At 39.1% G+C, this 17,370-nt stretch overlaps 1 protein-coding gene across 1 annotated transcript in view; it reads right to left on the minus strand.

Annotated features, from left to right (window-relative positions):
• The window catches only part of ror1 (receptor tyrosine kinase-like orphan receptor 1), a gene marked incomplete at both ends in the record, with an annotated part of 123,310 nt that overhangs the window by 40,523 nt on the left and 65,417 nt on the right, over positions 1-17,370 (minus strand). The gene's annotated exons all lie outside the window — the stretch shown is intronic.

The raw sequence follows: 17,370 nt of genomic DNA on the forward strand, positions 1-17,370 counted from the left end.
AAATGCAAGCATATGCACCGACGTAGTTATCTACAACGATATATTTGACTTGTTTTGCACAATAAAGTAAAAAAAAAAAAAGTCTTAGATATTATAAATGTTAATTTAAAAACATGAAGAGCTCTGTGGCAAGTGCAGCAACAGTACAGTATGTCGGAAGAAAGTGTGAAGGCGAACAGGACCAGAAGTCTGACACAGGGTCACACTAATTAGGTGATAATGTGTCGTTTCACATGTGCTATGTCAGGATGGCAGCAGCAACACGGTGGTGCTTGTGAAATGAGCTGTGTTAATGAGAAGCGCTTTAGGCCTCAGCACCTGTTTGTGAGAACGTCTGGAAGCTCAGCAACAGGAAGTTGCTTCATTACTTAATAAATAATTTTTATTTCTAATGTCGCCAGTTTTCACAAAGTGAGTTGCTGTACGGGTTATAAATGGCTGTAATCCAGGAAGTCTCTATAACGTGACAGTGTTTTACTCCAAGTTTGTGTCCCAAAGTGGGTTTAATTTTTCAAACTCAGAGCTCTGTGGTAACAAAGGACACGAGAGAGGGGATGTTTCAGTTCAATAGTTTCCCTAAAGCAAAGCTGGCCAAGTGAAGTCAGGTGAGAGCATGGCATGGGGAAGGTAAAGGAAGTTGGGAGTCACTGATCTACATTCAAAAAAAATAATTTAAACTTCAAAGCTTATAATTCTGTTTAAGAAAAAGCATCAAGTCCAACACAAACATCCTTTCAAGTTGACCGTTCTCCTTTCGTTTTCCCCCATAGTCTGCTGATGGCCTTTTCTCCCCTGCATTTAGGCCATCTGCTCTCTTCCATCCAGACAATCATCTGAAATATCTGCAATAAATTGCAGGGTAATTTTGAGATTTGTTGTCCTATTTCTGGTGACCTGCTGAAGAAATGCTTAAATACAAATGCATTTAAACATCTTACAGTACGTTGCAAATGGCTTACGATGCCTAAAATTAGAGGTTCACACAAAAAACTAAGCACCTAAAATGCTAACATCTTAAAATGTCTAAATTAAACATTTCTAAATAAGCATGTGTTTCCTTCCAGACAAGAACCAAACCAATTTCTAGTGTCTGCCATTTCATGCCACATATCAGCAAGTTTCCCAGAATTATTTGATTCATTCTCAGCCCATTAAAGACAAATGCAGAAAGGAAGTGAGGTTTTATTAAAGTGTCAAGTGTCCCGGCTTAATGCTAATTTCCCTTTCAATACTTTCAAAGACTTAGCAATAAAACCTTGATAATGGGGCTGTGAACATATTTCTGCTGGACTGTTGTATGAGCACCAAAATGTGGGTGCTGTATCAATTTCCCTTCATGGATCATATGCTATGTTTAAAGAAACTGAAATCTGAACTTTTTCAGATGGCAACCACCCCAGTTGCAAAACAGTGATGTAAATGGTTCAAATAGAGCTGACTCTAAGAAGCCTGGACATCAGATCTCCACATAAAGTTGCATGAGAGCGGCGTCTGATCCCCATCCAGCTGTATTTGGCTTCTGATGATAAAAATCAAGAGGAGATATGAGCTTAACCACCATAAAGCTCAGAGAATTTGGTGTGACTTTACTGTAACAGCAGCACATGGAAATTAGAGCAGAGTTTCAAACTTGGTGGCTTGAGAGTGAGGAAAAGGAAATGAATAAAGAAAAGCAGAGTAAAGAAAGACAAGAAGAACCTTAGAGGGTGAAGCTGAACCAAATCAGAAATGTTCAATTTGAGCAGTTATGCATACTGAAGCAACTAATGTGGTGTTACATGGTCTGGGGGCTGTGTGTGGAGCCAGGGTGGTTGGTGTGGTGAGTGAGATTTATGTATGAGCTCTCCCGCTCTGTTATTAGGGCTTCTCCCAAGCTCTTCTTCCAAGCCAATTAGCTGGAAAACTGACCTGACTCTGGGGTTATCTGGAAAGATTGCAAACCCAACATTTTCACAGTGCAATATTTCTGCCTTAAAAAGACGAAAGACCCATATGCATCAAAATTCAAGGATGATAATTATTTCAGTCTCTAATTTGTCTTGATCAGCTTTTTTCCCATCCAGGAAGTTACCATCTCTGTCAAATTCTTTTCTAACTTATAAACTTAGATGCTGCTTATTTATAATCCTCCTAAATCCCCTTCAAACCACACCTGCTTCTAACTTTCATCTAAAAACATCAACTTAAAAACATCAATTTAAAGTCTAAATGTCAGCAGTGCAGCACTGCAGACAAAGGCTCTGCAAAAGGTGAATCAAGTGGCAAATGTCTCAGTTTGTGTGTAAAAATAACAGTTTAAGTACTGTAAAGTGTACAAGTTGTAATAATTTCTTTGCACAATTAGACTGTAGACTGGAAAATAAGTGGAAAGTTACGGTCATGGTGAAAGGAAACAGATCTGAGACTTTTTATGCCAAGAGGAAGAAAAGAGCTGTAAAGAGAAAAGGGTGAAGAGAGAAGTAAAGGCAAAGTAAGTAAAGGAGAAATACACTGGGAAGCAGAACAGCTAAGGATATATGGAGGGAAGATGGCTTGGAAAATATGAAAGTGCAGAGAAAAGAGATTTTTTTTTATTTAAGAGACAAAATCTCATGCAAGACCTGGACATTTTAGAACCTGATGACAAAAAAATAACTAATAAAAATCAGTCACTGAAGTTGCAGGTTCAGTTATTCTTTGGTTTGACCCCCTCCTGTTTTACCGTAAATACTACTGTAGCATGTCATTATGTAAGTAATTACTACTCAAAATGTTGTAAAACAGCCGTAAGTTTAGATTAAAGCAGGAGTTTCCCAGTTTATCTGATTCAGGCATCAAAGCTTCACTCAGAAATCTCAGAACACACTCTGGGCGCAGACTGTTTGGAGGGTATGGAGCAATGAAAAACAACCTCAAAACTAATGTAGTATAAAATATTTAAACTCAGACGAGGATGTCAGATCATAAAACTGTGGTGAATGTGCAATTTGTTTGACACTAAAAATCTCAAGCATTGGAATAAAACTGATCCAAAGCATGGTTTTGTTGCACATAATGGCTATGTGAGTTGTTGGAAAAGTACAGGCACTTCAAGAAGAAAATACTAGGTAGGTTAGTAGCTACTTATCAGGATCAAGCTTCATCCGCAAAGTTGCTCGGTTTAGTAAAATGGAAGAGTTGTCAAAACCAGTTGGTAGATGATGGAAAGCAACTTATCCAAGAAAAGCCTGCCGTGTTTTTCTTTGCATTCTTACAGTAAAGAAATACTAAGTGAAGCTGTGGTGGGATACCCTCACCTCTTTAAGAGCCATCATGACCACAAACATAGGTTGGCAGCATGCTTTGAAATTCCTCAGTTTTCCAAACTCCCTGGCGCCTGTTGGAAAGCTTACTTTGCATTGTTAGTGCAATAATGCACTGCTCTGGCTGCAAATATTACTTTGGCCTGATTATGCCTCAACAAGCGACAAGGTCTTCATCAAACATCTAAATGACTTGTATAGGTTTAGATAAAGATAACTGAGGTTTGAGACCAACTTCTGCATTGAGACGTTGTTCTTGAATAAATGGAACAAGAGGAACTGGTGAATTGGATTCAGATGAGAATCCCAACTATCCTAAAACATATAATATTGCCTATGCTGTAATGACATCAGGTTTAAAAGACAGTAGAGCAAGAAAGAGGATGTGTGCCTCTGCATGTGTGCATGCTTGTATAGCTGTACCTGTGTGCAGGTGTTTGTTCCTTGGCTCAACTGAGGCGTAAAGAAGGAGTAATAAAAGCAGGCCCAGTTCAGGATTGTTCACCTGAGAACATCATGGCCCAGAGAACACAGGAACAACCAACTCTCTCACACACCCATACTCACTCACTGCAGCATCGCCTTAGCGCGTCTTGCTCTGTAACCTTATAAGACCACGGACGGGAGTCAGTGTGAGTGGGGAGGGGAGTGGGATGTGAGCAGTGTGGATGACAGGAGGCTGCATGACTGGACTCTTTCTGTATTTGAGCAAGACAAGACGAAGACAGAACTGAGGAGCTCCGGTTGCAAAAAAAAGAAAAACACTATTTAAAAAGTGGGATAATTGCTTCCACTTTATCAATATTTAAATTAAACTGTTACGTGTTTTGCAAAATTAAATATAGTATTTGGAATCATTGTGTGACCTGATCAGACACTGCAAGTTTATGTTATTTGTTAAAGTCAGCTTCAAAAACTTCTCAAATTATAACTTCATATATATACCTTTAAAATAGTTTTCATCACTATAACATTACTGATAATATTTTTTTTATAAAAGTTCTAAGTCACACTTGAGGCCTCGGAGAAATTTGAACACATCGTTGAAAACTGATTCTAACTCACGTCAACAAGTGCTACTAGGGCTGTGATGATATGCTTTAGTCCCAATTTGATCACAATTCCTCAATATTGCTGACTTTTGTCGGCTAAAAAAAAAAAAAAAAAAAAAAAAGTTTGTTTGCAGGTCATTTTTCTTGATTTCAACTAGGAAGAAACAACACAGTAGCTAGGCAATCATTCTGCTGCTTTAATACCCAACAAGTAAAAAAGATCAATAAAAACATTAAAATGACAAAAAAAATTATAACTGCATTATTTTTATTTATTTTAACAAAACAAAATTGATTTTAAAATTGTGAAGCAGAAAATCCTGCTATTCTATTTATCGATTCGATTTTCCCACCCCTACTGGCTACTATGTTGTTTTTTCCTAATTGAAATAAAGAAAATTATTAGTAAAAAAAAGTTTTGTTCTTTTCTTTAGTCTATAAAAATCAGCAATATCGAAGAATCATGAGAATGGCAATTTAAATGGAATTGAATTGGGACAAAAGCATATTGTCACAGCCCTAATGTGTGGGTCAGTTTAAATATAATAAGGAAGTCCATGCAAGCACACAGCTTGCAGACAACAAGGTTTGATATTATCCAAGTTCACCTCATGTTCGAATTGGAACTTAATAATATTCTACTGCCCAGTGTTGATGTCTGTTTTATTATGAAGGAAGTTTTGCTTGAGTGAAGCCCTGCTGTTAAGCCTTGCCCTTTCTGCAGAAACATGCACTGGAAACCACAGTGATCTAAAAGAGCCGGTGAGTCCATTTTGAGTGAGGCTCCTCTCAGCTCCAGTTACCAGTGCTGTAAGCAGACTGGTGAGGAATGTGCACCGGTATGTTGCCACCTACTGAGCAGCTCATCTGTTTTCACCTGACAGGTTTTGTACAAGTGTGAGTGCAAGAACTCCGCTGTATGGAAAACCGGATCACTTCCAAGCAGACAGACTGAGCCCCGAGACCCTGGAGTGGTCTTCTTCTGCCTGTTTGTCTGTGTCTGTGAATAGAGTCATCACACCTGCATGTTAGTGTGTCGCATAGTGCAACTCATCTCATTCTGCAAAAAGGGTATTACGTGTCATGATGGGACTGGGACGGTGGTGTAGATTCATGTTTTACATCCATGATCATATGAATTCTGTGGGAATGACTTAAATGCAAGATTCAAGATCTAAAGCCAAGTTCAGTCTGACTGTCTGCGTTTTGCCTGTGGCTATTCCTTCATGGCACGTCTTGTATGCCAACAGTGCTAATGGTATAAAAAAGAAACATACCTGCCTGTACATGTGTTGGTGAAAAAAAAATTGGGTGCTCAAGTGTTGCCATGGAAACCAACATACTCTTTAAGTTATCTGTCAGCATTGCCAGATTCCTTGAGGGTGACATATTCAAAAGGAGAGGCCCCAACAGATGGACTCTGGGAACATGAGAATAATGCTGCTGGATTTCAAACATGACTTGGATTTAGACATCATGGGACTACAGCCTAGAGTCTGGCGCCAATCCAAAACTATTCTATACTTGTGTCGGTATTTCCTTACTGGTCTAAATTATTTCTTGTCTGAAGCGGTATAAGGACTGCAATCTATTGGCAGACTGTGAAATCAGTGAGATACAAGAGTATTTAAGCTGTTGAAGAAAGCTCTGGATGATTGGTTCAAATGACACGTCAATTATAGCGATGGTGTCATTTGGAAAACATTAAAGTTATTAGACAGAGTGCTGATAGTCTGTCATCTGTGAGGGCAAGGCCATGGATGCTTTCACTTTAACAGAGAAATACAGTTAAAAGCCAACAGTTCTCCAATATATTCCTAAGCTTGTTACATACTCGACAAGAAGCGAGAAGAGGGTCTTGCTCTTGTGGCTGCAAGAACAAGAATTATTTTTTTTGTCTGGTCCATTAATATCCCACAAGAAGCTTTATCTGCAACTGGGGGACTGCTGTGGGGGGTATTTCCGTCTTTATGTGCAATGAATGTTGTTATTTTATATTTACCTTCATCCACGGCAGTGCAGGTTTTGCATGCAGCCTTGTTCATATGTTTAAATGCCTCATGTTGTATAAATTTCTGTCTTTTCTCACCACGTTGATCTGCTGCTTTATCAAGACAATCGGTGAACTTGCATCAGGAAAAATACTTAAGTGGCAACTGTTTGTTTTGTGTTTTTTCTGTGTTAACCACGCCCACCTCAAATGTCTGACGAATCACATTTCTTGGAGCCCCTCAAGAAAAAAGTTCTGCAAGCCTGATGTGAGTGAACTGTCTTCAATTACATCCAGGAGAACTTTGTGGAGTATGTAGCAGACTTCAGATCATACCTAAGTTCTATAAAGCAATCTTTACAAATCGTACACAGGAAATAATCATTTATAGGTTATAGAACTGTCTTGAGTATATATCTTAAAAGTTGAGTACAAAAAAAAACCTTTTGTGATTAAGAGGAAGAGGAGCTACGTAAATCTAAGAAAGTAGCTGATGAATGAGGCTGGTTTGTACAGATGTGCCATTTCTTAAACCTAAAGAAATAATTGCTTGACATTGTTGGTTACAAGATACATACGTCTACGAAAAAAAACCAAAAGCGTTAATTGGGGCTAATATGGGAGCCATATTTTTTAAAGAATTAAATATCTATTCAGCAGTATTTCTTCCAAAAACTGGTGCAGTACCATTTACATTTCTATAGACATTTTCTATCAATACCGTCATCCCTTTAACCAGTGGTTTGTCAATTCTCTCTTAATTACTGTGCTGAACTGGATTACTGATGGGCTCCATGTGTCACACAGCCTGTTTGCTGGGTTCTACAGCTGCAATGATGAACTGGTTTCAATAATTCTTGGATGCTTCTGAGAAACTGGGTGTGAAACATCATGTCTCCATTGACTCATGGCTGATTCAGCATTCAGTTGCTGGTGCTTAGGGACAAATGCTGCCACAAGAAATCTGACTCCTAGCCAGAGAGAAATATGAAAGGGACAGAAGGGAAATTGAGACAGAGATATGAAAAGAACAAGCAGTGGGAGAACAGAGGCAGGAAGATAGACTGCAGAGACTAAGACGGCGAGATGAAAGTGAGTGAAAAATGTCAAGCGTGCAAGAAATATTCACTCAGTAAAAGCATCCTGTGTTATTCTAATTCTGTGGCTTTGTAGCCCTGTATCAGAGACCAAGACTTGGCTGCCTACAGTGATGGTCTGAGGGAAACGGAGAACTTCTGAGTGTTTCCAGCATGCTTCCCTGTCAATCACGCAGGGGTATGCTCCAGGAAACTTCTCCTTGTCACAGGTTACAAAAATAAGCACAAGCATTCTTCCACTTGTTTGGACAAAGAGACGGCCAGCTAATGAGGAAGACATGAAAACTGAGGAGGAGGACGGACGGGACGAGTAGTGGGAAAGAGTTATGAGAGATCTTTCTCTCCAAACAGAAAACTGAAAATAAGCCAGCGAGAGAACATATTCAAAATGTTTTCCATTTCTGAGAGAAAAGCAATTACCATCACATCAACTGCACAATCACAAAAAATATAAATTACTGCAACAGAGACATGGCTGAAATGATCGAAAGCAAATACGAACAGAATTACTAGCAGAGAGAAAAAAAAACAGTTAAAAGTTAATGTATCATGTTGCGTACATGGTGTTAAATAGGTTTCATGTAATAATTTAGGACTTGCATTATAAAAAGCTAATTTAAAAACTCTACAAAAGCAAAATTAACTTGAAAGCAAATAATCGAATTCAGTTTGCAGGTACACTGAATAAGGCTCAATAGCTGGCGTTGCTGCTGGATGTAAAACTTGACAAGAGAAAATGCAGAACTTGTGAAGTCAACCGGGCTGGAAAATAGAGCAGTGATCTCTGTTTTAATACCTGAACGTGTCACTTATATTCAGCCAGTTTTATAAAAGGAGTTCAATTAAAGTTTGACACCAAAATTAAACTAAAATGGAAAATTATACACAAATATGTAGGAAGATGAATCTAAAGGCTAAACAGGTGTGTCATAAAGCGTTTTAATTTGATCAATCACCTTTTCATCTTTCACCAGTTTTTTTTTAACATTTTCTTTTTGCACATTCTTTGTGTATGAGAAAGGAAGGAAGATGACAAAGAGGGGACACCTACTTAGATCTGCTTGGTGCATTTAAAAAAACAGAACTACAAGATGTGAATGAAGAAGAGGAGAAATGTCAGGAGTAAGGAAATGATTGAGCTGTGGGGATTACGTAGTGTAAACTTGGCAATGTGGGAAACTCAGAATGGAATCACTGACTCAAAAACTCTTCAACTTGATTTTGGCAACCATCAGTGCAGGATGAGAAGGATGAAGAGGGGAAAATCCTGAAAAGCTGCACAGGAGGAAAAGTATTTCATAAGGACACAGAGCGATGACACAATTGAAGAATGATTGATGGCAACCTGGTATGGAAAAAGACACCTCTAGGGGAGCAGAGAACAACAGAGAAAAATACTATGAAAAAGGGGGAAAAAATGAAGAATACTTTTAGTCACCAAATCATTTCAAATATAACAATAGAAATGGATAGATTGTAGTGTGACATGCGTGATTTTACAGAGCTTTCTGTCTTTGGTGATAGAGTGCAAAAGAGTTTTTCTACCTTAACTGATCTGAATTAACCACTAAGAACAAGGGTGCCCAGCTACTGGTCCTTGGAGGCCACAATCCTGCAGGTTTTCCATATATCCCTGTTCCACCACACCTGACTCTGCAGAACTTCATTGGCTGTTGGATCCGTGTAATAAAAGCCAGGTTTTGTTGGAACAGGGAAACAAAGAAAACTTGCAGGAAAGCAGCCCTCAGCAACCAACTTTGGGCACCCCTGGTCTAAGACAATAAAATTTGATGTGTGGCCAAAACAAACAAGTGCTGGGTGGAAGACTTGTAATTTTTTTTTATTGGCTGGAGTTACACACACTGATGATAAATACGCTTCCATCCAAACACATGATTGCAGACTGAAATGATGAGGGATTTACAAAGTCTGGATTTGATTTGGGCAAGCATGGAAATGTGGGGATAACTCACCAACTTGGGTCTCTTTGGTGTTCTTACTCTGTTTTCTGAGCCTGTTGTAATTTCCATTTCATTTCCAGACTGGTGCAGGGGCTGAATTTGCAAGATTTCTAAAGCATCCCACCTTGCTTCTTAAAACACCGTCTCACCTCACTTCTTATAAACTCAATTCTCTCAGACACATACGTCATGACACATCCCCCTCCACCCCAGAAGATGAAAAGGAGGATGGACAGATAGTCGTGAACAAAGAACAAAAGTAGCAGTACAGGAACAAAGATGTCTATTGTAATGTCTCATTTCCTGTCCAGCTTGCAGGGATGAAGTCTGTTCTGCAGTCTGACAGAAAAAATCATTTCCCCTCCTTACTTCGCACCAGTATGCCTGACCTTTGACCCTGAAATTTTACCATTTTGTTTAGCTGTAATCTTCACTTACAAGATGAAAACATCAGCTAATCTGTAAGCCAACCTTATTTATTATAAGTGATCACACTCAGGAATTCTGTTCATTGCACTTTGAGTCAACTAAACAACACCACCATAGTGAAGTAAAATGTAACATATGTGGTGGCTGGATATTCACAGCTATTTAAAACACTGATTATTCATTTGAAACATTGTTGGAAGAGACTGAGAGCAGGGAGAATCCAGCACATGGAGGCTACTTCCACATGCAGAAGGGTTTACTGCTGATAAGAACACATCAGCACATTTGAATCCCAATGTCACATGAAGTATTTACTATTGATTTTATGATCCTGCTGTGGAGGGAAGGAGAAAGGGTGGAGTGAGAAAATGTGCACTATATAAGTCTTTAAAAGTGGTGAGCTGTGTGGAGGCTGTGTGTGTCTGTGTGTGTGTCTGACAGAGTCCATGCATGTGCTGTGCCTGTGTGTCAGAATTGGCAGTGTGCTCGGGGATTCTGGCCTTGATTAGGCTCATCCAGCAGTCACTGAGTGAAGCAGTGAATTACCCTGCCATCTCACTGGTGTAATTGGGGACACATGCAGCCTTAAAGCCCTCCTCCATCCCTCCCTCCATCCTAAGGTCAAAGCAGCGGTAAGATCAAGCGCCTGGGTGAAGCTTTCCTCAATAAAACAAGTGAGGAGGAGAAGGAAAAGAGGAGAGACTGTGATGGAAGCGGTAAAAGAATATGGAAATATTTCTGGGTTCTGCAGTTAAATTCTGGTGTTGTCCTGTTTTTTTTGTTTTGTCAGTTATTCTTTGTTGCAGCTCCTTTTTGCTCAGGAGAAAAACAACTGATGTAGTTTTACTTCATTACCTCTGCAGGGCTCCCCATTTTCAAAGTCTGCCCGACCAGCGTTCGGTATACTTTACACTGCGTTTCTCTTTTAAACACATTACGCAGTGTCCTGGGTCCTTTTCAAAGCAATAAAAGCCATGATGGGCTTAGGTCCGGTTCATGCTAACATAAACAATCCTCCCTCCTCTTCAAAAGGCAAAGAGAAACAGAGGTTGAGCGATGGGCTGCTAGGCTACTGAAAATCCACCCGTGTGTGATGCACACTGACAAATGTGGACGCAAAAATAGTTTGGATCAAAACGATATGCATGGATTTAAAGATTACAGAAATGCTGATGGTGATAAAATGTGTACAAAGCCAGATCGCTTAACTTTATTCAAGCCTTTGATGATACTACATCAGAATGATTTCATTGGCTTTTAAAGCGTTTTATTAAAGGCATTAAACTGATGTGTGAGCTAGAAGAGTTCAGTTTGGGGATAAACCTTGGAGAAGATGAAGGAGAGAAGAAGAACTTTGCAAATCGATCTCTGTCTTCAACTTTAAAGAGGATTTGTTTTTTCTATGATGTGGCAGAGTGGCGCACTATTAATTCTACAGTTTCACATCAGTGTGTATTTGACAGTGTGTGGCTGGAGGCTACAGACAGACAGCACAGACAGCTATGAGTGTGTCATAGTTCACATCTGGTGGATGGGCTCTGTTAGCTCCATCTGTCTGCCTGGTATTATAGAGTATGAAGCCTTTTGAATTGAGCAGCCACTGCTGACAATCACCAGACTCCAACACAACGGGTCAGTTCCCAATTTAGAAAGTGGGTGTACTTTTCTCCAGTATGTGTGCAAAGAAGGGACGCTAGGTTCACTTTCTGCAAGCCAAGTCATAGCAAAGTACAGGGAAGCAGGCAGGCAGAAAACCTGGTGGATCATATGGCCATTTTAGGTTAAAAATAAGTACAATGTTTATTGTCTGGTTGGAGACAATCCACAGTCTCATCCAGTCACAACATAGCCTCCTAGCATATTTAATTCAAGTTGAGAAGCAAGAAGAAAGTATCTGGTTTACTTCAGTAACCTGTAGCTTAGCTGGACCTTTCACCACTTTGTCATTTTATCAAGGCCATGCAAAGTGCTTAAATACACTGCTGTATACAAGACTTAAGTCATCCGCAATGAAATGCAAAGGTGTTAAAAGTCAGTGGTTCTAGTAGCTGTCAGTAAGAGTAAAGGTGTGGAAGTGTTCAGCTCTTTTTCCTGTCTGTCAGGATTTTGCTTCGTCAGCTGACTGCACTGAAGGTTCAGACAAAGAAAAGAAACTTAAACCTGACTTGTAATGTTTCAAAGACTTCAAAATGACTGGAAAAGTTTCAGATTCCCTTTCAAATCAAAGCGAGATCCTCTAGACATAAAATATTAAAGTACATCACCCTTCGTGGTTCAGCAATGAAACTGGAGGCACAACATGCACTTAATGATTAAGTTAAACAATCAATCTTTAAATCAGTCAGGAATAATAAAGATTAGTTTCTGTCTAGCTATTCAGAAATATTCTGTAACCACCCTGATGCCTGTGCGAGAAAGGAACTTTTTAGTACATGCCGGAGATGTTAAAGTACATCAGGTGGAATTATGCAGAACAACAGGGAAACAACCAGTCAGAACGAGCAGTATTAACTACATTTACATCCCCTCAAAGTCTCTCAGCGACTCCAAAAATGCACAGCAACACTGCAGTCCATAAAGTTAATTCTTAGTCTCATCCTGTTTACTTTAGAGTAAGAAGGAATGACAGTTTGAAATGGAGAGTGCATTTTGCAGCTGGGTATGAGAATGAGCCCATCTAGGCTCACCATTTCATCAGCATTCAGAACATAAAGTCAGAAAAACATACTTACCGTCAAAGCACAAATATAGAAAAAAGGCAGGAAAAAAAAAACCCCATTGCTTTCTGTTATCTATGCTTGTGCTCTGTTGTTAAACTTCCTTTGTGGCTATCATGTATCATTCCATATTTATAGCAATTAGAAGCTCATCAGAGGTTTAAGGTAAAAGGTTAAAATTTAAATAAAAAACCAACAATGTTAAACAGATATAAAGTCCTTTTATGTTAATCTAAGGCTTGATATTACATTAAAAAAATTAATTTTCTTTATTAAGGTAAGAAGAAGAAAGGAAATTGTGTCTACTAGCAGGGACTTAATTGATTATTTTCAAGGAGTTGATCGTCCACATAATTTGAATGGCTGGCTTTTGGAAATTATACTGATTGTCCAAACTTTCTTTATCACGGTGACCTTGCAGCGTGTCACCATAGTTGGCATGATATCTGACATAAATAAAAGTCAGATGTCAGAGCTTGTTTGTAGTAAATACACCTGATCCACAGTCAGTGTGACCTTTTGGATGTACTGCTGTGACAACCAGTCCCATGACTGAGAAATACAGGGTCACACCATTATCCTGCATGGTATAAAAGACTAACGTGCACTTATACTCCAGACACACTGATTATTTTTATTCATTTATATGAACAAAGAGGATTATAACTGTCCATAAAAGCCTGATATAAAACAACAGATTTAACTGTATGGAAAGATACGCTGCCGTGGTTAAATAAATGACATTTTAAAACACAGTAAACTTAAAAAACAATACTCCTCTTTTATGTGATGTGATTTTCTTCTCTAATAAATCATAAAGAAACACTTTTACCTTCTGTTTCTTACCTGAAATCACTGAAAGTAAAAACTTAAGAAATATGTGTGAAGTCAAAGCTTCCAGGGCTCTGCACACCATTAAGCCCCATCTACAGAATGTTTGGAATAAGCTGGTAGGTCACAGCATTGCTTCCACATGTGGAGGCGAAGCTGAACAGAATTAAACTGAAAACAGTTTACATGTCACATATCACCAGCCAAAAGCTCCAGCTGTAACTCAACGTAGACCAGACCAGGATAGCATATACATGTTGTGTGTTTATTTTTGCATGGGTGCATGCTCACACTCACACACAAATCAAGTTTTATAAAAAAAAAATAAAATAAAAAAAAAAGCTGAAAAATGACTGTGAAACAAGCATGTGTAAAGATGCAAACACGAGTTCAGTCACACACATTTCTTTTTGATAACAGATCTGTTATTCCTCCACATGCGCTGCACACAATGACAAACAAACTCCAAAATATGTACGCTAACATGCTCCACGCTGTAGTGTCAGCCTCACTTGACTGAAATCACTTGCAGGTTTCAGAGTTTTCTCCAAACGCTCCTCTTTGTTTGATAAAATGTGATTTGAACTTGAGCCCTTCAACATTCTTTCATTACTCTACAGTCAACACACAAGCATGCCAGAGCGGCTCTATGATCCATGCTAGAAATGTACTATTCTGGGAACACTTTCCTTTTGGAGGACTGATAAGTAGGATGGATTGTGTGCCAATGGTGGCATTTTCTAAATCATGCTGTATGATTTTAAAAAAAGTTTTCTTTTTTCCTGACACTTTAAAGAATGCAATGCTCCTCAACGGGTTGCTTATCCTAAACATTTTTAGTCCCATTGACATCATGGTAATGTCAGCTTGTTGGCCTGTTGGATGCATCCACAAACATCCTTTTCTCCACTGATAGCATGGAAAATGTATATGAACATAAAATTTCCAGTGAAATATTTTCACATTTTTAACATGATTCCTTGGCACAAACATTTAGCATTAGTAAATGTTCACCAAACATCGTGTGTGATTTTAGTAATGTCCTTGTTTTCCCTTCAGTGCCATAAGACTTTAGCTGGTAGGCTCCATTATAACCCTAAAACATTCATCAGGCCAGCTGGACTGGGAATCCAGTTTCTGTCAAGGTCACAGTACAGACAAATCATTAAACAGCAGGACCCTCGATACTCTTTTTTTTTTCTTCACAGAGCAGATGACAAAACCGAATCACTGCCTATAAAGACTCCAAAGAACTAACTATACCAGCCATGACCATCTGACCTTTCATTAGAACTAGTGACAGTGAGGCAAGACAGCTGGGCAGAAAAGAGAAAATGAGCAGTCAATCACACTATGAATGGAGCTTTGTGTCATCTTCCAGGTCTAATAGAGAAGAAAGAAGAGGAAAATTCGATTCATGATGAGGAGGGGAGATAAAAATGAAGAAAAGAAAGCATTATGGTGGACAAGCAGGAAAGGCAAACAGAGGCAAGGGAGTGACCTGGATGGTGTTAGCAGATAGCAGCTTCTCCAGAGAAACATTTAACCAGTTACGATCTGAGAGATCTTCACTGCTATAAATCCACAGGAATTCTGAGCGTGCTCACTCCCTGGAAAACAAAGCCTGTGTTTTCCTTCAGCCCTGTCGTCTAATCACTTACACATGAGGGGAGGAACAACAAAGCTGGAACAGCAGAGACATACAGACAGAAGAAGGAAAGCACTGGAGATGAGAGGAGGAGGCCACTAAGGGCCAAAGCCTTTGATGCCCTCGTCTTTGAAGCATGCAGCAGTCGGGGAGAAGTCAGAAGACAACCAAGGCAGGCGGACAGCAAGAGCCGTTAAAACACAGGGAATTTTGTAGAGAAAATATTGGAAAATATGAGGTAGAAATGAGTGAAAAATCAAGTGTAATCGGTTTTGTTTACCAACTAATATGGTCAGGGGCTTTAGGATGCTATATCCCAATAGGCTATATAAGTCATCACATGACTGTCACCCAGACTATTTAACTTTTCCCATGTCTTATTTTACCTCCTCATCGGATCAAGAGGTAAAGTTTTACAGTTCATTAAATGGTAAACTGGTCTGCACTGGATCTGATAATCCATACGTAGAGGTTAAACGCACCAAACTATAAATCCAGCTCACCCAAAGAGATTTTTTCCCCTCCACAGCATATAACTCCTGCTTTATAAGCTCTCTTGGCTCACTTTACTTGTATCTGTCCCAAGAATAACACAGCAAAAAAATAATAAGCAAAGAAAAGCAGAAACACTGTTGAGAACATCGGGCTCATTTTTCAAGCTCTCAGTTTATTTCATCACATTTAAGATATTAAAAAAAAAAAAAAAGTATTGTGTTGCGCTTTCTAGGTGCTTTGTTTCATGGTAATTCAACATCTGTCATTATATTTAGTTGTGATTTCAGTGTAGAGCCAAGTTTTCTTGTTCCTCTTCATGACAAAGCGATGAAGTAACGCCATTTCTTAAGTAATTTAATTTAAAGTGAAATATAACAAGCGGAGATTGCAATGTTTGTTTTGCAATGATTTCAGCTGATGGGGCAAACCTGATGTATGTATAGTTGCATAAAGGAAGATGGGGGGGGGGGGGGGGGGGGGGGGGGGGTGCTGGCTATAAAAAGGTAGTGAAAAAACTGTGTAAAGGATATTTCAAAAACATACATTTGAAAACTTGCACTTCTGCACTGTAAAATGAGTTTAAAATACTGCCGTTGAAGGCAGGCTGTTATAACTTCACTTTGTTACAAGATTCTCCAAACACCTTTTATGCTTCCTTTCCTTTCATTTTCTATTTCTTTTGTATATCTGCTATGCTTACTTTTTCAGTGCACTTATCCACTAAGGACGCATCTCCTTTTATTATTACTTCTTCACTAGATTGGAAACTTTACTCAGCACTTGTGCAAATCGTCACTTTAAAAGCTGGAGCTGCAAAGCTGTGATTTATGACGGCACTCCGAATTAAAGACAGGAGCTACAGTTTTGAAATCTGCAGGGGAACATGAAAGACGAAACACATCAGCTGAGGCTAACAAAATGATTTTCATCTTCTCTGCACATGCACTCACTTGAAATGTCTCAGAGGTGCAGCCCCAGCTCTCCATTGCATGCATGCACTGACTTTTTCCTATCTTTGATGGTTATCTCTGCTGCCAAATCTAGCTCTTTGTTTATTTTTTTGTCTGTGTGGCGCATCTCTAATAGAGTATGCTGACAGACGACCTCCTTCATTTTCATTTTCTTCTTATGATTTGGTGAAAGGGATTTATGGCATCTAATATATAAAGTTGATCACTAATAAGAATTACTGAAAAATCATTACCCTACTGGTCATGGCTGCAAACGCAGACCTTTCGTCCAGCATTTCCAAAAGGATAAAATGACCCCGTCTGGGCATTTACTTCCCAACTGAAACCAGAGAATGAGTCTCTCCGCCAATAATAGTAAAAGGTAGCCAAACACAAATACTCTTGCTGACCCCAGTTGGAAAATTTGACATGCCCTTTTTACACGATAAGGGATTTTCATAAGGCCCCCTGGATAAGCAGTGTACTTCTAATGTTTGACCCATTTCTCTAAGCCTCATGCTTATTTGAGTTTATTTGTGACAGCTCACAAGACACGTAATGTTCACCATTTCAGAAATTTACACAAAGAGAAAATCCCATCACAACACCCTGGAGACCGGTGCTGAGAAAAACTGTCATGATGATAATGTTGGACTTGCACCATTAATGAATAAAGTGCAAAATAACCCATGTTTGTTTAGCGGCATTTGTAGAGTTGGTAGCATTAGCCACTGACCCGGTACAATAACCATGTAGACTTCACCACTGGTCCACAACGAGTGACTGTGCTGAATTAGGGCTTCATTCATCCTTTAATTAATCCTTTTATACACACTGGTCACCACAGCGGACACATTTACAAGCAGTTTTCTTGCATATTCATTATTGAGGATGGATAAGGGAACAGTGCCGTGAACAT

This window comes from Telmatherina bonti, assembly GCF_933228915.1.
Source record: "Telmatherina bonti genome assembly, chromosome: 8".
In the NCBI taxonomy this organism is placed as follows: domain Eukaryota; kingdom Metazoa; phylum Chordata; class Actinopteri; order Atheriniformes; family Telmatherinidae; genus Telmatherina; species Telmatherina bonti.